Here is a 21,877-nt window from a genome sequence, read left to right as displayed (position 1 = left end):
CGTCATGAATATATTATGGGAAGGTTGGGTTTCATGGATTACATCATGAATATTTTACACACGTCATGAATATATTTACAGAGAGGTGGGGTTACACTGATTAGCATTTGAGACAAGGGAGGGGGAATGTGCAGAGTGAGGGATATACATAAGTAAACATTTCTTGAGTACCGGTGGTGGCTGGACAAAGGGACAGTTGATATGCATCGTCTGCCACCTGGTATTGCCCGGAGGAAGGGTTAGGCAGGACGATCTGACAGGATTAAGAAGTTCCTGTGTACGTGCCCTGCCGCTTGAGGGATTATGGAGGTCAGGGTGTCATCATGGAGTCCAAAGGGAGCTGGGTTGAATGACACTGAAAGCAAGGAATTCGGGGCTATGGTTGATTTTATATGATTTTCGGAAGGTTCTGAAGGTTCCCAACCTGTTCCGTAGCCTCGGTCAAAGTTGGATACATTGTAACAAGGTTTTGACAGGTTTATGAGCAAAACGGATACATTGTAACAAGGTCCTGATTGGATTAGGAGGTCGGAAGTTTCGGTTCGATTGTTCTCGCTGTGGGGGACCGTCAGTAGCTTGTCAGCAGCTTTAATGAGGCGTGCAAGAGTTCGCTGAGCTGCCTGAGCTAGTTCTTGCAGGATGGATGCATGGCTGTGATTGGCTGAGGCGCAGCTCAGTATTTTGAATGGGGACGTAGTATGATACGGTCAACTCGCTTTTGGAATAGGGCAAGAGGGAGGCATAGGAAGAGATTGAGATAGGAAAGAGCCCTTTATTAGTAAGGCAGGGGTATAGTGTGGTGCTTGTGCAACAATGTGGGGGCTGAGGGTTCCAGGAAGGATTGGGCACTGTAGAGGTCATCGCCTCGGGCCCCTTCAGGTAGCGATGGAGGGAAATGGTTGGCCCCCCCCCTTCCTCCTTCCGTATCAGTCCCCCATTCGGAGATAGATTTGCATTAAAGTTCTGTTAGAACTTGCAAATCCTTTCTCCGCACCCTATACCCCTGTGATTTCATACTCCCCTTCCCCCAGGTGTCTCATTTGTACGTATTCGGGGAAGACCGGGGCGTTATGGGAGCGGGAATAGGCTCGAAGGGGAAAAGAAGCAGATTGAGTCGGGAGGCGGAGGAGAGAGCAGCAAGGGGAGACACAATGTATGGCACAGCAAAGGACAGAAATGCAAAAGGCAACCGTAAGAGTTGTGAGTAATATGACCTTAATCAATTGTCGGAGCCACCCCAGCTTTGGTAGCCATCCCCACAAGTCAACGTCAGACAGTCCCTCGTGTTGTATGTCATGTAACCTCCCTGCTAACTCATGGATGTTATTCAAGTGTCCCGTAATGTTTAGAGACTGGTCTGTTACGTAGGTGCAACACTCGGTACCTATTAAAGCGCAGGTTCCTCCTTGACTGGACAGTAGAAAGTCCGTAGCGATCCTCGTCTGTAAGCTGAGCTGTCTCACCTCAGACAGTTCCGACATCAGGGAGTCCGTGATCTCGGTTGCCTCCTGCATGAACTTGAGGAGGATATCGGTGAGCCGGAGGATGTCGACGTGGTTGGATCCTGCCCCGTAGGCAGGAAAGAGTGCTCGACCCACGGTCTCTCCGTTGGCAGCAACATCGGATAAGTCAGACAGTTGTTTTTCCTCCCGTTTATTCCTCTGCCTCCCAGGGGGCAGGTGTGGTACTATCCTTATGCCGGGAACGATGTACCCGACGAAACAGGACCCGGACATATGGGGGCTCACCCAGGTATATGCACGATGACCGCATACCCAGAACAAACCACTGAGGTATGACTCCATTCTTCCTGAGGCGAAGGCTTGCAGTAACATGGCGTCGGTGGGTTGGGGCTGCCAGGTTGGAGGGTGGTCGATGACCGTGGCCCAAGCGAGGGTAAGGTTTGGAAAGGTCCGGGATCCCGTCATGTCCGTGATGGTGACATGGCCGGTGGACAAAAGCTCTAAATTGGACGTACAGGTGCTGGAGCCGATGAAGGTGCCTTCCCCGGTGAAGGTGCGGCAAAGCGGGCCTTTTGTCGGACCGGTGAGGTAAAGATATTGGTGGGTCAAGTTCAACGCAGTCAGATTCCAGGAGGTGACGTCCCCTGATCGGAACTGTTGTATGGTGACCGGGACCGGAACAAGGGGAAGGCTCTGTTGGAGGTGGCTGGGAGCATGGGCGCAGATCCAGCATTCAGGGTAGGGTGCCTCCTTGGCCACCTGGCCGAGGAGTTTAATGTAAGAGTTCTGTTCCCAGGAGGAAAGGAGATCCTCTCCTGGGGAGGAAGGGTTTACGCCGAGTTTTCGTGGTGCTGTGCCGAGGGGATGAAGGGGGTCGGTGGTATTTAAGAGGCGCCTGTCTTTGGCTATGCCCCCACATCGTAAAGGTCCCGCGTTATCCCACGTGGGGGAGCGTGAGGGATGTGCTGGATGGTACCAGCCCTCAAGGTATTCTGCTCCTCTCCAATCGTGGGTAATTCCGAGGTTCCAAAGGCAGCAAAAATTCCTTAGACAAAGTCCTTGTAGTTGCGGCTTTCGGAGCTCCGGGGTCATGAGGAGACATTGGAACCCGAAAATCAGGTTGTCGGAGGGGCTCGTTGCGTCAGTGTAGGCTGGTGCGGCCCCCCCTTTCTCGATTTCGGTCCAATTTGGGCTCCTCAAGAGTTCCCCGTTGCCGAATAGGAAATGGGTCCCGTTCTTGCAGGTGAGGCGGTAGTAGGAGTGGTCGAGGGTGACTGCGGCTGACCCGATCCGGTGTAGGGTTTGGTCTCGGATGAAAAGTTCCCAATACTCGTTGTCAGTCAGCTGGGGTACGAGGGAATGTCGTAGTAATGTCCGGGACTCGGGGAGGCAAAAGTCAAAGTCCCCCATTCGGTTGGGGTTCGACTTCCCACCCGTCTCGAGTCGGTGATAGTCCAGGAAGTGGTAATCCGTGGGTAAGCCGGTGCAGTGATCAGTTGGCATGGGTGAGGAGTAGGTCAAAGTCTGGTAGGCAAGGAAAATGAAGAAGTTCATGGTTAGGGTCCGGGAAAGGCAAAGCATTGGAGAATGAGGAGGTCGGAAGGCTGTGGGAATGTGCTGTTAGAAGAACTGTCAAAGAAGCTGTCAAAGTGCGCTGTCAGTGGAGCTGTCAGAGGAGCTGTCAAAGCGCGCTGTCAGTGGAGCTGTCAGAGGAGCTGTCAAAGCGCGCTGTCAGTGGAGCTGTCAGAGGAGCTGTCAAAGCGCGCTGTCAGTGGAGCTGTCAGAGGAGCTGTCAAAGCGCGCTGTCAGTGGAGCTGTCAGAGGAGCTGTCAAAGCGCGCTGTCAGTGCGTTTCAAGCGTATTCGGATGGTATTGGGATCGGGGACGATCTCGGATGTCCAATTGGTTGAGGTGGGCTCTGGTCCGGTCTGTTGGGCCCGATTCTGACCCCGATCTGGTCCGGTCTGTTGGGCCCGATTCTGACCCCGATCTGGTCCGGTCTGTTGGGCCCGATTCTGACCCCGATCTGGTCCGGTCTGTTGGGCCCGATTCTGACCCCGATCTGGTCCGGTCTGTTGGGCCCGATTCTGACCCCGATCTGGTCCGGTCTGTTGGTCGTCGTCGTCGTCAATGTACGAAGTTGGTGGGGTGGGTGGAGTTGAAAAAGTGAAGTCCTCCCCGATGTTTTCCTCGGCTTCTTGAGGGGGGGGTGAGGACTTACACCTCGTGTGATGGATCCACGAATTCTTCTCACCCAACTTTACGGCGGTTGGTGACGTCAGGAGTATCTGGTAGGGGCCTTCCCACGCGGGTTGGAGGGGTTCCTTCTGATAGACTTTGACGAGGATCCAGTCGCCTGGGTTGAAGGAGTGGGCTTGCACGTCGATGGGTAGACTTTGTCCTTCGACGGCCGCGTACTGGTGGAGTCGTTGTAGCTGTGTCTGGAGCTGAATGACATAGTTAGTAAGTTCCGCTTCTCCCAGTTCAAGTTCTGAGAGTGGGAACTGAGTGTTATAGACGGGGGGAGGTCTCCCAAATAAAAGTTCGTAGGGGGACAACTTCAATGGTCCAGTCGGTGCGCTCCGTATATTATGAAGGACCAACGGGAGTGCATTCACCCATTTCAGTCCAGTGAGTCTACAGAGTTTTCCTAATTGGATTTTAATTTCTTGATTCATTCGTTCTACCTGGCCTGAAGATTGTGGGTGATAGGGAGTATGGAGATCCCATTTTATTCGTAAGGCTTTGGCCACTAATTGTACTATTTGAGCTGTGAAGTGTGTTCCTCTGTCGCTATCGAGGCGACGGGGCACTCCGAACCGAGGGATAATGTCCTGTAGGAGGGCTCTGGCCACTACAGAGGCAGTGGGTTTTCTACAAGGGAATCCTTCTACCCAGGAGGAGAGTTTATCCACTATGATCAGCGCATGTTTAAACCCTTGGCAGAGCGGTAGGTCGATAAAGTCCAGCTGTAGGCTCTCGAATGGAACAAATGCCCACAGTCTAGCCCCTGGTGGCGTTCTAGGTTGTCGTTTGGGGTTATAAGAGTTGCAGGTAACGCAGTTCTTCGATGCTGTTGTGGCTGCGACTGCAAGTCCAGGAGCGTACCAGGATCTTTTTACGTGTTCTATCAGTCTCCCTTTTCCCCAGTGTGTTTGTTGATGAAGGACCCTCACCAATTTTGGAACCCATGCCTTTGGAAGGACGGTTCTGCCATCTGGGAGAACCCAAACGTTATTGTGTTGGACTGCGCCCACAGATCGCCAGAGGGTCTTTTCTTCCTCGGGTGCTTCCTCGTAAATTTGTGTAGTGTCTATGTTAAGCGGGATTTGTGGAGCTTGAAATTCCGAATCGTTATTTGGGGGGCGGAGTGCGGCTGACTGGGCTGCTTTATCTGCTCGTCTATTCCCCTTTGAAATTGGATCTCTACCGCGAGTGTGAGCCTTACAGTGGACGACTGCGATCGCGGTAGGTAGGTGAATGGCCGTCAAGAGTCTCTCTACTAAGGCAGCGTGTGAAATTTTTGAACCAGCAGCTGTTAGGAAGCCTCTTTGTAACCAAATTTGGCCGGTGGTATGCACCAATCCAAAACAGTATTTGCTATCCGTGTAGATTGTAACTCGTTTGTTTTCACATATCTCACAGGCACGTATAAGCGCTATTAACTCTGCAGCCTGGGCGCTGTATTGCGGGTTTATTGGATTGGCTTCTATGACTTCAAAATCAGTGACCACAGCGTACCCTGTTTTCCTTTCCCCTTCGACAACCTTAGAGCTGCCGTCTGTGTAGAGTATTATATCTGGGTTGTCTAAAGGTAGGTGGTCCAGGTCTTCCCTGGGCTTTTCGGCTTGCCGGACTATGGTGGCGCAGTCATGGTGCGGGGTCCCGTCATTAGGGAGGGGAAGAAGGGTGGCTGGGTTGAGGGAGTTAACTCGCTTGATGGTGACATTTGATGGTGTTAGCAGGACGGCCTCGTACCTATTTAGTCTGGAGTTGGAAAAGTGATGGCACCCCTTTAATGTTAATAGGGTAGAGACGGAATGGGGCACATGGATAGTGATTTCGTGCCCCAGAACTGTCTCTTGAGCCTTCTCCAGGAGGATTGCTGCGGCGGCTATAGCTCGTAGACAGCTTACCGCCCCCTTTGCGGTTGTGTCTAGTTGGAGACTGTAGTATGCCACAGGTCTCTCCTGGTCTCGGAAAGGCTGAGTTAATACCCCCGAAGCCACCCCCATTTGTTCATGGACGAACAAGTTGAAAGGAATTCTGTAGTCAGGTAAGCCTAAGGCGGGGGCAGATCTCAGTTCTTGTTTCAGTCGTTCAAAGGACTTGTATGCCTCTTCCTCCCAAACTAGAGTGTCTGGGTGGTCTTGACGGGTCATAGCCGACAGGGGCTTAGTGATCTCGCTGTAACCCGCAATCCATGCTCTGCAGAAGCCAGCCATCCCTAAGAATCCCCGTAATTGTCTCTTAGTCTTGGGGAGGGGGATTTTAGTGACCGCCTCTATCCTGTCTGTTGCCAAGCTTCGGGTGCCTATTCCTAGGATGTGCCCGAGGTATTTAACTTCTTGTTTGCAATACTGTAATTTCTTTGGCGACACCTTATGTCCCTTTCTAGCCAGTTCTGTTAAGAGATGCTTAGTGTCCGTTTTACATGCTTCCTCGCTAATGGAGCAGAGGAGAAGGTCATCTACGTAGAGTAAAAGGGCGGAGCCAGCTGGGAGATTTATGTCTTGTAAATCTTGGTGTAGGATGGCCGAAAAGATGGCGGGCGATTCTACGTAACCCTGGGGCAATCTAGTCCAGGTGAGCTGACTAGGTCCCCAGGTGAAGGCGAAGAGAAATTGGCTGTCCGGGTCTAGGGGTATGCTAAAGAAGGCGGAACAGAGGTCCGCAGCGGTGTACCACTTAGTCTCTGCGGGTATGGCGTTCAGTAAAGAATTCGGGTTGCCCACTACTGGATGTCGAGGTATGACAAATTGGTTCACGAGTCTCAAGTCTTGCACAAAACGATATCTAACTGGTGCCCCCTCTGCCGATGGCTTCTTTACTGGGAGCACTGGGGTGTTGCATGGGGATGCGCAAGGGACTAGGATTCCCTTCTCGAGGAAGTCTTCGATCATAGGAGTTAACCCCTCGATAGCTTCTTTGGGTAAGGGATATTGTTTTGTGCAGGGAAAGGGTAAGTCAGTCCTGTAGGTAATTTTCACTGGGGTCGCTGATAATAAGAGACCCACTGAGGTCGATTCGGTGCCCCATAAAGAGGAGGGCAAATCTCGTTCCAATTCCGGGGGTAGGTTTGGGAATTGTCTGTCTGTCTTTTCCTCCTCAACTATTCCTTGGAAGGATGGGATGGATTCTTCGGGCATGTGTAGGTAGATGCCTTCCTTGGTGCACTTAATGGTAGCGTTCAGTTTGCAAAGTAGGTCCCTTCCCAAAAGGTTTACCGGGCTGCTAGTTAGAAGGAAGGTATGCTCGGCCAGTAGCGGTCCGAGGGTAACCTTGGAAGGACGTGATAGTGGGCAAGTGCGGGGTATCCCATCCAGACCCATAACTTTTCTGGTCTCCGGACCCGGTTTCAGGTGGCTATCGGTTAAAGTAGAGTATGTGGCTCCTGTGTCCAATAGACATTGATACGGATGGCCATCGATCTCTATCGTGCAAAATGGGTCTTCAGAGGATAACGTAAGGACTGGACAGATGGTCAGGGTTTGGTTGGGATCCCCTCCTAATTGTCAATAGGTTTCTTGGTCATCAGGAAAGGGTTGGTTAGGTGGGTGCAAGGGAGGTGCCGTGGCGTTAGTCCACGGGTGGGTGGACGGCGTTATAGCGGGCATCTGGGTCCTTGGTCCTGGTGGAGGTCTTTGGTTTTGGGTAGATGCACTCGGAGGCGGTTGGGGTTGATATGTGGCCGTGGCTGGTGGAGGGTTATGAAGGATGGGTGGTTGGTTCCCGTATCCGTAAGTTGGATTTGGATGCGGCGCTGCATAAGTTATATTATTGAGGTAGGGGCAGAATCTTCTTATGTGTCCCTCTTCCTGACAGTAATAACAGGCTCCGGTGGCTGGTCCCCATGGTCTAAGGGAATGGGGAGGTCCTCCTCCTCGAATTCCCTTTCCTCGGCTAAAACCCCTGCCCCTTCCGGAGTTTAAGTCCATACTCAGGGCAAGGATCTGTTCGGTTTCGGGTTTGGGGTCCCTTTTCTTCCTCTCATCCCGTGAATTATATACAGATTTGGCGATTGAGAGGATTTCACTGATACTTTTGCCATCATACCCTATTTGTAAGTTCAGGGCCTTCCTTATATCGGGGCAGGCTTGGTCTTTAAAGAAGCCTTTGACTATGACTTCGTGTTGGGGTTTTTCGGGGTCGATTCCCCCCCATGTTTTGATGGCTGAGACTAGCCTAGTATAGTAATCAGATGGGTGTTCGTTTGCCCCTTGCAAAACGGACTGGACCTTCGTCCAGTTGACAGTACGTTGTCCAGCGGCCTTAATGCCGTCTAGGATTGCCCGTTTGAATAAGTCCAGATACCAGATGCCGTCGGTAGTATTGTAATCCCACGTCGGCTCGGTGCGTAAGCATTGAGCTGTGAGCGGCTCTAACCCTTCTCGGCGACCTGCCTGGTAGTTGGGGAGTTCGATTGCCTCTCCTGCCTTTGCCAGAATATCTGCCTTCTCGGCCTCGTTGAAGAGGGTGTTTAAGAGAACGTGAATGTCTGGCCAGGTCGGTTTATGGGTCGAAAAAATGGCGCTGACCTGACGGTGGCATTTATCCGGATCGTCTCTTAATGATGGCATTTGATTTGACCAATTTACCAGGTCAGCCGTATAGAAAGGCTGGTGGGTATACACCATTCGAGGGGGTCCATCTGGTCGTAGGGGTGGGATCGGCAGGGCCCTTAAGGGCATCTGGACTGCTGCGGAGTCTGCCTGATTTGAATCCGCTTGCTTGGATGTTTCTGGGACCTCTTGAGATTTTTCGGGGTTCTCTTTAGATTTTTCAAGGAGGCTAGGGTGTCCTGAAGTGGCCTCTAGTATTTCTTTGGCTCGCTGCCTCAAGGACAGGAGATTAGAGCTCTCTAAGGTGGCGCTTTGTATTACTCTGGCTCGCTGCCTCGTTAACCGCGGGCTCGCAACCCCACGCGCCCCTTGGTCTTCTACATTCTCATCACTGTCTGAGTCCTCTCTAGGGGTGGGTTGAATAGTTGGCCCATAGTAGAATGGAATGAGCGTTTGTTCCATGGAGTCATCCCCTGGGTGTCCTTCGTATGGAGGGGGCGGAGGCGACCTTCCATGATTTAAGATAGGTAGTTGGTAGGTCGTGGCTCTTTTAGTGGCTTGGAGCAGTCCTCTGACCGTCTCAAATGTGGCTAGGTATTCTAATTGGCGGGGTTTTTCTTCCATCAGGTACTTCTTAAGGTATTGTAGGCGCTCTTCGTTAAAGGAGCCCCCCTTTGGCCACTGTAACTCTGGTTTTGCGGAGGCAGTTCCAGTGGGCCAGGTGCGTGTACAGAGATCTTCTAATTTTTGTCTCGATAACAATTTGTGGCCGGGAATTGATTTCCAGTAAGAGATGACGAACTCAAGAGGGGAGTCGGGGTCTCTCTGGGACTCGGATGGCTTCCTAGAAGCCTTCCTCCCGGAGCGAGCCCTCTCGTGTTTGGAGGCTTGGGTACCCATTTTATTCACGCGTGTCTAGGTAAAGAGAGGGGAAAAGGGGTCGTTAGGGGTGTGGGTTTAGGGAAGGTTTCGCTGCCTAGCAACTTCTTAGCGGGTTTTTTAGAGAGCTCTTCTTGCCTATTCTCTATTCCTTCTTTTCCTACTCTTCAACTTCTCAGGGGTTCCTCTCCACTCTGCCAAGTTCCACCCAACTCTTCTCGGGTTCCCCTCCTGGCAACCTCCTACCTATCGTTAAATCTCGGAAGAGGGACCCTACTGAACGCCCGCGCCGTGCGGTGCCAGATCGGGTGATCCCTTGATAGAGTTTCGGACGGAAAATCCCCCTTGCTATCGGAAGCGGGTTCACGCACGATACACGTGTTACGTGGCCCGACCGGTGCGGCTGGGATTAACTGATAGGAAAGCAAGACCCCTTCCTGCCCCCTCCGTAAGGGCGCTCGGGAAGTTCGGAAGAAGAACTCCAATCCCTTGCTTTCAACCGAGATGCCCGTTGCAGGGAGTCGGCTGTCCTTTCAAGCCGGGTCTCTCCGTCTTATTTTCGGACTCTCGATTGGTGCGGCTGACTGGAGAAGTTGAGAGAAAGAGATAGAGCTCAGAGCCCCCCTTTCGGGCCGAGCGGCAGTCCACGGTCTCTCTCAGCACTTGGACCAAGGGACAGGCGAGAAAGAGCGATAGAGAGAAGGGCAGAGAATTCAGTTGCCAGGAGACTTCCACCCCCCTTTTCCACCAGTGCACTGGGTTTCCTATACTCACGCGTCTTCCTTGTAGATCCCGGGATCGTAGAAGCCGGCTGGATGTCCCTTTGCTCCCCGGCTGAACTCCTGGGACGTTCGATTACCGCCCGGAGGATGGCCGGAGGTCCAGAGGGTCTTCTCGGGCAAACTGGCCCGGAGCCGGCAGAAGATTCAGGGCCCCCGGTCAGCAACACGGGAGAACCGCTCGTCCCTGTTCGGGCGCCAAATGTTACGGAAAAATCCCGGGCGTGGAATTCCAAGCCACCCGGTGCGTCGGACTGAGTCCGCGGGTCCTAGCGGAAGAAATAAGCTCAGCCGGAAAAGGAGCAAGATGCGGAGATCCGAGTTTATTGCGCAACAGGTTCAAGACGAGATTGAACCCCGAGAATGGGGTGACATAAACTTTTAAAAGTTCCCCCCAAGTCCCAGAATACAGTGCGCGAAACGTCATGAATATATTATGGGAAGCTTGGGTTTCATGGATTACATCATGAATATTTTACACACGTCATGAATATATTTACAGAGAGGTGGGGTTACACTGATTAGCATTTGAGACAAGGGAGGGGGAATGTGCAGAGTGAGGGATATACATAAGTAAACATTTCTTGAGTACCGGTGGTGGCTGGACAAAGGGACAGTTGATATGCACCGTCTGCCACCTGGTATTGCCCGGAGGAAGGGTTAGGCAGGACAATCTGACAGGATTAAGAAGTTCCTGTGTACGTGCCCTGCCGCTTGAGGGATTATGGAGGTCAGGGTGTCATCATGGAGTCCAAAGGGAGCTGGGTTGAATGACACTGAAAGCAAGGAATTCGGGGCTATGGTTGATTTTATATGATTTTCGGAAGGTTCTGAAGGTTCCCAACCTGTTCCGTAGCCTCGGTCAAAGTTGGATACATTGTAACAAGGTTTTTGACAGGTTTATGAGCAAAACGGATACATTGTAACAAGGTCCTGATTGGATTAGGAGGTCGGAAGTTTCGGTTCGATTGTTCTCGCTGTGGGGGACCGTCAGTAGCCTGTCAGCAGCTTTAATGAGGCGTGCAAGAGTTCGCTGAGCTGCCTGAGCTAGTTCTTGCAGGATGGATGCATGGCTGTGATTGGCTGAGGCGCAGTTCAGTATTTTGAATGGGGACGTAGTATGATACGGTCAACTCGCTTTTGGAATAGGGCAAGAGGGAGGCATAGGAAGAGATTGAGATAGGAAAGAGCCCTTTATTAGTAAGGCAGGGGTATAGTGTGGTGCTTGTGCAACAATGTGGGGGCTGAGGGTTCCAGGAAGGATTGGGCACTGTAGAGGTCATCGCCTCGGGCCCCTTCAGGTAGCGATGGAGGGAAATGGTTGGCCCCCCCCCCTTCCTTCTTCCGTATCAGGCACAAATCCCGAACTTTGAAGAAAGGCAATGTGTGCGGTGGGGGGTGCTGTTTGCACCCTGTCCTCTCCCCTTTTTTAACCCCTGGACCAGCTTAGTTGAGGGTTCAGATCCTCCCTCCCCTCCCTCGTGTTTTGGGGGCGTCCAATTCCCTTCCTCCCCCCATCCCTCCGTATTCCCGGTTTCAGCTTCTGCACCTGTCGGGGGGAGGGGGGCTTCTCCTCCCTTAGCCCAAGAGACCCCTCCTCCTTTGCCCACCAGCAACGCCCAGGGGCCCAATCTTTCTCCCCCATCCCCCTCCTGGGACCCCTCCCCAGGCATCTCCCCCTCCCTCTGCGCCCCCTGACCTTTCAGGGCTCCGGCCCCCCTTGGCGGGGCGAGGAGGAGGGTCGCCCAGAGGCAGCAAAGGGCTCTTCCTCCTCCTCTTCCTCCTCTGGGCTCCATCTCTGCCGCTCTTCCTGGGCCGAGGCGGGCGAGGGGCGATTCAAGCCGAAGTGTCCCTTGCCCCTTCCTCCTGGATGCTCGCCCTCCAAGTGGCTGTGGGGCGGGGGCGGCCAGGGGGCGGCTTTGGCGCAGCAGGAAAGTCCCTGCCAGCTCGGCCAATGAGAAAGCGCCCTGGCGATGACCAGCCTGTCTCCAGGTAAACCTTCCCCAGGCAGGAGACTCAGCCGGAGACGGAGCGAAAAGGGCAGCATTTGGGGTGGGGGGCTGGATCTCCCCAAGAGGGGAGGGGTCTCCTCCAGGGAAGGGGCTGCGGGGGCTCCTCTCTGTCTCCCCCCTCGGTGTTTCTTCATGGGGCTCCTCAGACACCAGCGCCAGTGAACTTTCTTGCACAGGGGAGCTGGGGGCTGGAGGGGGCTTTTATTGGGGGGAGGGGTCTCCTTACTGGGGGGCTGCCAGGTCTCCTGGGGATGCAGGCTGGGGGGCGAAGAGGGGGAGCCCCCTCCCTCAGGAGACAGTTATTCCCCCCTTGAAACTTCCTTCCTCGTTCCGGATACCGGAAGGAACGAAGGTTTAGCGGCTTAAAACGCAGCAGAAGAAAAGCGCATCTCGCTGTTTTGAAGCCTGAGAGTGAAATTTCCCCTTTTTTCTGCCAAAGTAAACTTTCGGATGGAACTGACAGATTCCTCTTAAGCTTTATATTCCCCCCAGGTTTTCTGGGGAAGGTCTTTCTTCACCCGCGACGCAGCAACAATGGAGAGATCAGAAGCAGCTGCGAAGGCAAAGAGGAACTTGCAGGTCGAGCGAGAGCAGAGAGAGCCCTTGAGAATGCTCTTTCCAGGAGTTACCTGCCTGGCGACCGATGACGCTGCCCGGGCTCGGAGGCGGATTGGACGCTCGCGGGGAGGGGCGGTGGAGTGGGCGGGGCTTGGGCAGGAGTTTCCCCCGGGGCTGAGCAGAGAAAGTCCCATTTGGGAGTCTTCGGGGGGCGAAGGAGAGAGAAGGATGGGGGGCTCCGGCGCTGCGCCTTTGGCCTTTGGGGGGCTCCTGCTGGGGATGGGGGCGCTGGTGGTCTCCGCTTCGGAGGGGCTGGGCGTGGAGGCGCCTCCAGGTGAGCAAAGAGTCTGCAATGGGGGGAGAAGGAAGAGGAAACTCCGCTTAGCGGGACCCCCATCGGTGGGGCTCCTTTGACGACATCTCGCAGATGGTCTTCCACGATCTTAGCAGAGAGTCCGTAAATGACTATGGAGGCCATTTCTGGATCCTGACGTCCTTCCACAGTGGAGACATTGGTTTCCGGGTGGGAGTTGATCAAGGTGAGGGTTTGCCAGGCGCCTTCCTCTTAGCACGTTTCTACATTTCGTCCTCGGTTCTTCAAAGTCCATGACGCCTTTGGTCAAGGCTGTTCTCCAACTGGAGCCCTCGGAGACCAGTGTTTCCCAGTTGTCAGTGTTCATACTACATTTTGTTAGATTTGCCTTGAGAGAGTCTTTAAACCTCTTTTGTTGACCACCAGCATTACACTTTCCGCTTTTAAGTTAGGACTAGAGTAGTTAATCAGGCATCCGAACAACATGGTTCAGTTCAGTGAAGTTGAAGAATCATTTGCTTCTTCCAGGACGGGGGGGGGGGGAGGGCAAAGGGGCAGGAGGGAAGGGGAAACACTCCCCCCTCTGAAAAGGAGCAGCTCAGGCTTCTTGGACTGGGAAGAAGAGAGCATTTATTTATTGCTATTAATTATATCCCACCTTTCAGGATTAAAATGCTACCCCAGCAGCTTTCAAATAACATTCAATTGAATTTTAATAAAACCACAATATTCACACGTTAAATAGTCTTCCTGCAGGACAGATGATGGCAGGCAGCCCTAGGGGACTTTTTTAGCGGGGTGGGGTGGGGGTTTGGAGCTGAATCTGGCCCTGAGCGCTTCTTCACCTGCTTCTCAAAATCATCCTCATCATTATTAGTCCATTTATCTCCCATCATGTCCAAGAGATCTTGTAACCAATTCTTAGCTCTATAAATGATTCCACATATCGCATAAATCTACCTTTCTTAACACAGGTATGGGTGTAGCCAGGATTTTTGTTGGGCGGGGGGGGGGCAGGGCTTTTGTTAGGAAGGGGAACCTCAGTTTGCTCTGTATTATTGTTTTTTATTGATGGGGGGGCAGTTGCCCCTCCCTGTTCCCCTTGGCTACGCCCATGAAGCAGCAGCGAAACTGGGGCAAATGGCTCCCTGCTCCGGGGACCCTGAACTGCCCCCCTCGCGGCAGGCCCCCTCTCCCAGTCCCCCCCCCCGGGTCTTTTGGGTGCTGAAATGGGCTCCTGCGTAGACAGGAGTCACTTCCTGCGCTCTGGCAGGGAAAGCGAAAGTGAAACCGGGTCTCTCGAAGCGGGAGGGTCTACTGGGGGGGGGGTTTGCAGTGAAACCCCGTTCAGAGCAGAGAAGCGTCTCCCACCCTCCTCGGCATCTCGCCCTTTTCCTCGTCTCTCTCCCACCCCCAATATTTCCTCTTCCAGCCGGAGGGTAATAAAAGGGGGGAGGGGGGGAGATAAGCATGGGTGTAGCCATCAGAGGCAGGGAGCAGCTGCCCCCCTCAAATAAATGAACAAATTAAAGCAGATTGCTTGGTTCTCTCTCTGACCCCTGTTAACGGAAATTCAAGGGTCCTCTTGGGCAAATGAAGACACCGACCAGAGCAAGTCAGAGCAAAACAGCAGCCAGTAGGCTCGGTCTTTATTTAGAAAGACTGTCGCGACAGGACTCCCACCGCCCACAAGGTGAAGCAAAATGGAAGCCCCGAACAAAGGGAGACCCTAGCTTTTATTAGTTACTAATCCCCTTAGCTACACCCTCAGAATTACATCATATTTACATCATGATTATATTAAAAATAGGAGGAGTTGGGGAGGAGCTGCCCAGGTAACTTGAGTGTCCAGACACCTGGCCGGAGCCTCCTTCCCCCTCCCTACATGAGCCATATTCAAGAACAAAGGAAAAGGGCGAAGTTCCTGCCCCCCTGGGGGGAATCCGGTCACAGTCCTTTGTGAGAGTCCGCGCGGAATACACTATGATATGCAGTTCATTATGTCGCTGATAGCCTTCTGTCTGAACCCATCACCGATGGCTATCAAGGATGTCACGTCTAGTAGGAGGGAACACAGAGTACGTGACTGCTCGGTTAAGGGATTATGGCCGCTTGATTTCGGACCACCCTCCTTTGATAGTCTTTGTAATATCCAGCAGAATAAAAGTGGTCCGGTGAAAATCCGAAGTACGGTTGATTTTTAGTGAATTTATGAAGAGTATTGTCTTTAAAGTTCAAAGCACTTTCGCCTTCAGGAAGCGGCTTGCTACATTTTGATTAGATCAGTCACGGTCAATTGAACTCGGAAACTTTGTATTGAGAGCTGTCAAGGGAAAGGGGGGAAAAGCGGCAGTAGCCTGCAGTACCTGCGTGGTCGCCGCAAGGGGCGCTGTTCGGTAATGTTGATTGGCTGAGGCGGGCGCCGATTGACAGCGGAATTTCGGTCGGCCGGTCTACTCACAATAAAAATAGGGCTGTGCGGAGCGCTATGGTGAGAAGCTGTCAAACTAGCGCTTCCTTATTTACGGAAGGCTTTAAGGGATGGCCCTCTAAAGGGGACATCTCCAGGGTCGGGGGGGGGAGATGTGTGTGTGTGTGAGTGTGGTGCTTGTGTAACACGTGTCTGTGAGTTGGGGGGGGGTTTCCGGCGACACCCCCCCCATAAATCCTGGCTACGCCCATGGGGTCCAGGGTCTTGGAGGTTGTGGCTCCCTCTCCACAATGGCCTTTGGCTGCAGCTCTCTCCCTTTCCTTTGGGAGGAGGTGAAGGGGGGGTCTCCCTGCTCAGTTCCCTTCCCCCCCCCCCGCTATGGGATCACATGACACAAGAGAGAGAGAGAATGGGAGAGAGAGAAACCATCTCTCTCCGCTATCGTGGGAGCTGCACCCTTAAGGCAACTGGAAACCGGAAGTCTAGACCCCCCATTTCATTCCCCCCCCCCCACTGCAGAGCATTTCCTCTACCAGTCGAAGTCTGAGTGCCACTTCTCCAACGGGACGCAGCGGATCCGCGCCCTAGATAGATACTTCTTCGACCGGCAGGAGCTCTTCTACTTTGACAGCGACCGAGGGAAGTACGTGGCCGTGGCTGAAATGATGGAGTCTGAAGTCAAGGAATGGAACCAGGACAAGGATGACCTGCAGAGCCAGATAGCCGAGGTGGATCGCTTCTGCCGGAACAACTACGGGATCTTCGAGCCCTTCTCCCAGGCCCGGCGCGGTGAGTCCAGGCTCGGGGAGGGGGGGCGTCATGGAAAACGGCCCCCCTGGAAGAAATGGGAGGTGGGGTGGACCCGGGACTTCCTCCCCTCCCCCCTCTCCCCTCCCGCTTTTCAGAGAGGAAGAGGGGCTTCTCGTGATGCCCCACTCCTGGCAGAGTTTCTGTGTCCCTGGAAGCATCATAAACCGTTTCCTGTATTGCAATCTGGAGGGTGTCTCTCTTACTTTATTTATTTATTATTAATTAAATTTGCATCGCGCCCTATACCTGTAGCTCTCAAGGTGGCTTGCAACACCAAATTTCAGTATTTACAATAATAATAATTATAATAAATAACAACAACAATAATAGAAGTAATTAATTATTATTATTACCGTATTTTTCGCTCCATAAGGTGCAGCGGACCATAAGGCGCACCTAGTTTTTAGAGGGGGAAATCAAGGAAAAAAATCTTATTCCCCCCCCCCAGCCCCAAAGAGCAAAGAAGCCAAGATAGCTAGCGGGATCCATCCCGCTGGCTGTCTTGGCTTCCTCTTTAGCTGCGCGCAACCTCTCCCTGTTTGTGGAATGACCAGCCTGACCACTGGGGAAACTGGGCTGACTTTGGGTAGATGGGGGGGGGCGGTCAGAGATCCCACTGGTGGGAGTGGGAAGTTGGGGCCTGAGAGCGTAGGATCGACTGACTGTCCCAGGATCAAAACTAGGCAAAGACCCAGTTTTGTCACACACACCCCTTGACACATTTGTTTATAAAGGGCATAAAAAGAGGTTTGGAAGAGGCTGGAAAAGAGAAATAGTCTCTCTAAATAGTAACATTGTGTGCATATCTGGCTTTCGTTCAGCCTTAAGAAGTTCTCAGAGAGCAGTAGATCATTTGAGGAATTATAAGAAATATTATTACGGTATGTAAATGATAATGATGATGATGATAATGGAAACTGTGATAATGATCAGGCACATACCAGAGTAAGTCCTCTTGAACTCAGTGGGGCTTACTTCTGAGTCAGAATGCTGAAGATTGCAGTATAAGACCGCAGAATCTTTACACAGTTACCTGGGAGTAAGCTCCATTCAACTCAGTGGGACTTCTGAGTAGTAAAGGCAGTTTAGGGCTCTAAAGAATAAAATAAAAGAATAATACTCCACAAGATTCCCTCAAAAATTGCTGGCTGCTGAACCACTACATAAAAAAAATTTAAAGTGGAGCCACCAGGAGGGGTTGGGGTTGGAGGAAGCCTTCCCCCCGCAACCTGGGAGCCTCAGTGGTGCCCCTCTGAGTGGATGAGACCCTGGCTAGCCCCACCCTTAACTACGGCTGTGGACTGCCCACCTCCCTGCCTAAATCTCTGACCTCCCTCCCACATCTCCCTTGCCTCCCTCCCACAGTCCAGCCCAAGGTGAAGATCACCCCCACAGACAACGTTGAATCTTCACCACACAACACTCTGCTGATTTGCACCGTGGGCAGCTTCTTCCCTGCGGGGATCGAGATCAAGTGGTTCAGGAACGGGAAGGAGGAGCCCAAAGTGTGGACCACGGACCTCATCCGGGATGGGGATTGGACCTTCCATATTGAGGTGATGCTGGAGACAAAGCCAGAACGTGGAGACGTCTACACCTGCCAGGTGGAGCACGCCAGCTTCGAAGGCCCCGTCACAGTCCAATGGGGTAGGACGCCTTCCCAGCCCTGACCCACCACTTCCCAAGGGAGTGGGGTGGCATTCCTGGGGGGCTGGGTGGGTTGCTCCCCCCTCAGGGGGCTGATCCCAGGCCTTCCTTTCCTCACTCTGGGCTTTTTCTTCCTTCAGAGCCACAGTCGGACTCTGCCAGGAGCAAGATGTGGACGGGGATTGTGGGGATTGTGCTGGGGCTGGTCTTTGGGGCCACTGGACTCGCCCTTTACCTGAAGAAGAAGAAAGGTGAGGGTGGGGTGCCAGGGGGAGAGGGAGGGTTGGGTGTGGGGCTGGATTGGGCTCCAGGCTCCCCTCCTCTTCTTAGGCAGAGGCTCTGGAGAGGGTTCTGTTCCTTCTCCACTCCTAGGAGCTCCCTCTTGATGTCTCAAATGGAGCCTCAGCGCTTATGGAGATGGTCTGAGGTTTAAAGCTGTAGATTAAGACCTAAACCTCCAACATAGAAGGGAGAAATTCAAAAGCATCTCTGGCTCTGAAGCCTTTGAGCAGAGTAAGGACACAGAGGTTTAGCAGCTTCCTGGTCCCAGCACTTTTCATCTGAATTCATCTGAAGGCAGCCCTGTTTAGGGAAGCTTTTAATGTTATATGCATTACTGTATTTTAATATTTTGTTGGAAGCTGCCCAGAGTGGCTGGGGAAGCCCAGCCAGATGGGCGGGGTATAAATAATATATTATTATTATTATTATTATTATTATTATTATTATTATTATTATTATTATTATTATTATTCAAAGGCTCTCTCTCCCTGCTGAGCGAAGGGCCTTTGAGACACTTACAGTCAGGAGGCGGAATTCATCTCCCTTGGGTCTGAAATAAATCCCCGAATCAACAACTGGGCAATGCAGAGCCCCAAAAGAGGCAGCCTAAGGAATATGGGAGGGTGTGGGGGGTGGGGGCATTGGGTAATGGGAAAGAGATTAGTTGGCGAGTTTTTTCCCCAGGGTCCTTTCTGTAGTGGGAAGGAAATATTTATTTCCTACAAAGACTTTTCTTTCACCCCTCAAAGTCCATAGGACAGAACGAGGGGGGGAAAGTTCCTAGCTGTGCCTGGAGTGTGTCATCTTGATCTGGGGGGGGGGGGGTTCCCAGAGAAGCTATTTCAGGAGATATCTGGTGCTGACTGAATCTTTCTATTCTTTTCTCTCTCTCTCTCCCAGGGCAAGCTGTTCCTCAGCCTGCAGGTAACTTTCCTCTCTGCTCTTCCATCCTCCTCCTGCTCCCCCAACCCCCTTCTCCTGGTTGCTTGGTGAGCCCCCGCCATGGCTTCCTTGTAGAACAGAGGGGAGGGGCTTTCCATGGATAAATCCATCCCCTGATGCACATACTCCAATATCATGCCCTGGAAGGGGGTCTCCAGGGGAATGTCCCACCTGGGAGACAGTCAAGCAGAGACCATGAAGAGAGCAGGGCTGGCATTTGGCCACATTTGGTCCAGGGTCCGTGGTTCCCCATTTCTGATCTTGACAGATCTCCTTGGTCTCTTCTGAAGCTCCTCTTCTCCACTGCCAAAGCCAGCCAAGTCTCCCTCCCTCTGTCTCCTTCCCTCCTCAGAGCCCCCCCTGCCAGGCCCATAACTGGTGGTGATGGGAATTGTAGTTCACAATTTCTGATGGCCGCCCTATGGAGTGTCCCCCCAATCTTGCCAGGGATTCTTCTACCCCTTTCTCCCCATTCCTCACCCCACAGTGATGGGCTTGTCTCTCTCTTCTCTGCCTGCAGGACTCATCAGTTAGACTTCGCTGCTCCATCTAGATCCTGGGATGTGGAGAAGCTCTGTTCTTCCTGCCAGTTGCCCTCTGTCCATGCTCAGAGGTGGAAACCTCCTTGGAATGTGGATGGAAGGAGTCACAGATCAAGAACGACAGTGTCCACCCCTCCCCCACCTCTGTTGCTTGCTTGTCATCTGGGGAAAGTTTCTTTTTCTGTTTCCCTTTCCGCTTGTTGATTGCAAGTTATCTCAACCTGATTCCGTCTTTGCATCTCTCTGCTAGAGAATCTGTGCTTTGAATCTCCCTGGAGGAGCCTGAGCTGTCCCTGAAAACAACCATGAATCTGGTCAGACTGCCAGGACTGGTCCTTCAAGCCCTGATGGGGACCCTGATCCTTGAGATTCCTCATTGCAGGAGGTTGGGCTAGATGACCTTGGGGTCCCCTCCAATTCTACAATTCCATAAAATGGTGAATGGCCAAATATATTTATTTAAAGCTTCTCCCCACAGCCCTGCGACACGGAGGATGAGTCCCGTTTTCGGAGAGAGTCCCTGCTCCAGACCCTCACCCTGCTGACTTTATCTCCTCAGGGAGAGTAGTTAGTTAATTTCTCTGTAAGTAATCCTGCTCTTTTGTGATCTTAAGGATGTGCCCTCTTGTTGCGTTCTGTGGCCAAAGGAAGGACTGGACCCTGATTAAAAAACAAGACACGAAGCTCTCGGAGAAAAGTGCGTAACCCACACCCCTCACCAGGCCATTTTATTAGCAAAATAATCTTTTACACAGTGCTCATAAGAACCAATCATATTTCCTCTGAGCATTTCATCAAACCCCACGTGGGGAAAAAGTTACACTACATCACTAATTAGCATGCAAATATTTTGGGGTAAATAAGTTGAGAACTACAAAGGGGAGCATCTGGCAACCCCAGAGGTAAGAAATAAACATGATAAGAAGGATGGCCAGAAAGACCAGATCACTATCCCCTTCATGTGAGATCTGTTTCCTGGCTCCAAGATTAACATTTTAAGATTATATATAAGAAACTACATCAAAGTAACTTGCCCACTATCTTTTATGGCCCAGGATGCCTGCCTGGCAAAGCAACTGCTGTGTACTGCTGTGTACGTGACATGTGAGGAGAGAGAAATGGGCAGTAGAGTCAAAAGGGCATGAAAGGGGCATGAATGTAGAATCTTATGGGATTTAAACCCAGTCAACACAATGCTTTCATCGTGGACACGATGGCTTGATGTATATTTTATAATTCCTCATGGTAATCCCATCTGATCCCTACACCCTCTGACTGGGATCCTCACCCGACCCACATCAAGGCAGAAGCAGATTTCACAGCCTTGAAAATATTTCCTCTGAGTTGCACCAGTGAAGATTTTCTTCAGCTTCCCTCTGTGGTCCTTCAACTATTTTATTTCTTTTAGATGTCAACATTCAAGTAGCACCACACTTGACAATCCTGGGTGTAAGAAAAAGGGTTGATCTGCCCATTTCCACACAACTTCCACACCTGAAAGAAGGTGACCTTCAGTCATACCTCTAGCACTTCCCCACCTTTGGGTTATTGACTTCTTTAAGGCCTTTTAATGTAACCAGTTCAACACCCTGTAGCAGGAACCCCCCCACCCCAATCATTCTGTTTGTACAAACTTCACACACACTCACACTCACTACATACGCCACATTTCTGTTATAAATTCGTAGAAAATCAACCATACATCGGATTTGCACTATCAAAGGGGGGTGGCTTGGTTCTGGTCAGCCATAATCCCTTCACCATCCCAGCACATCCACAGGAGCCCTGCCCAGTTGCTATGTCAACCCTGATGGTCCCAGACAGAAGACAATCAAAATGACAAAGAACTTGCATATGGGAGTGGATTCAGCACAGACTGGAATAAAGGACAATGATCAGATCTTCCCTCTGGGGGCAGGAAACTGCAAACTCCCCTCTGTCTCCTGGAAAGGACTCATGGGGAGGGGGAAAGGAGGAACCAGCCAGGTGACAGGACACTCAGGTTACCACCACAACTCCTCCCTCAACCCCTCCTTTCTGTAATGTATGCATGATGTTTCTGGGGGTGGGCTTGAGCTGGAGGAGGGGAATTTCAAAAGTTTTTATAAGGTCTTGCAGGCCATTGTTCTGGGTCCTTTCTCTCTCCTGCAAGTGAGGGGAGCACCCTGATGCATCAGTTCAATAAAGGCCAAGCCTACAGGCTGCTGTTTTGCTCCAAGTTATCCTGGTTGGTGTCTTTGTTTTTGTCCAAGGGAGCCCTCAGATTTTTCCGTTAACAACCCCAAGGTGGTTTACCACACAAACATCCTAATAAAAGCAAGAAAAGTCTGTTTAAATCCAGTCTGTGGTGAACTGATTTGGGAGCCATTTCCCCCTGGGAAAACCCTCCACACACCGCATGGTCTCCTGAGGTGATTCATTATGAATTTGATTTCAG

At 52.0% G+C, this 21,877-nt stretch overlaps 3 protein-coding genes and 1 pseudogene across 4 annotated transcripts in view; 2 read left to right on the top strand and 2 right to left on the bottom strand.

Moving 5' to 3' along the window:
* LOC308580709 (uncharacterized protein) overlaps positions 1-21,877 on the bottom strand; it is a 263,178-nt gene that overhangs the window by 97,243 nt on the left and 144,058 nt on the right. The window lies entirely within an intron of this gene.
* Positions 1-21,877, top strand: part of LOC308581176 (uncharacterized protein) — a 270,653-nt gene that overhangs the window by 148,246 nt on the left and 100,530 nt on the right. The gene's annotated exons all lie outside the window — the stretch shown is intronic.
* The window catches only part of LOC308580638 (uncharacterized protein), a 327,057-nt gene that overhangs the window by 287,230 nt on the left and 17,950 nt on the right, over positions 1-21,877 (bottom strand). The gene's annotated exons all lie outside the window — the stretch shown is intronic.
* Positions 12,559-19,890, top strand: LOC308581032 (H-2 class II histocompatibility antigen, E-S beta chain-like; annotated as a pseudogene). Its single transcript, XR_014013366.1, has 6 exons — positions 12,559-12,807; positions 15,737-16,006; positions 17,393-17,674; positions 17,815-17,925; positions 18,857-18,880; positions 19,419-19,890. The product of XR_014013366.1 is annotated as an H-2 class II histocompatibility antigen, E-S beta chain-like (transcript).

Source organism: Podarcis bocagei (genome assembly GCF_964188305.1).
Source record: "Podarcis bocagei genome assembly, chromosome: 2".
Lineage (NCBI taxonomy): Eukaryota > Metazoa > Chordata > Lepidosauria > Squamata > Lacertidae > Podarcis > Podarcis bocagei.
The sequence above is the reverse complement of the archived record's forward strand: the minus strand, read 5'-3'. Positions and strand labels throughout refer to the sequence as shown.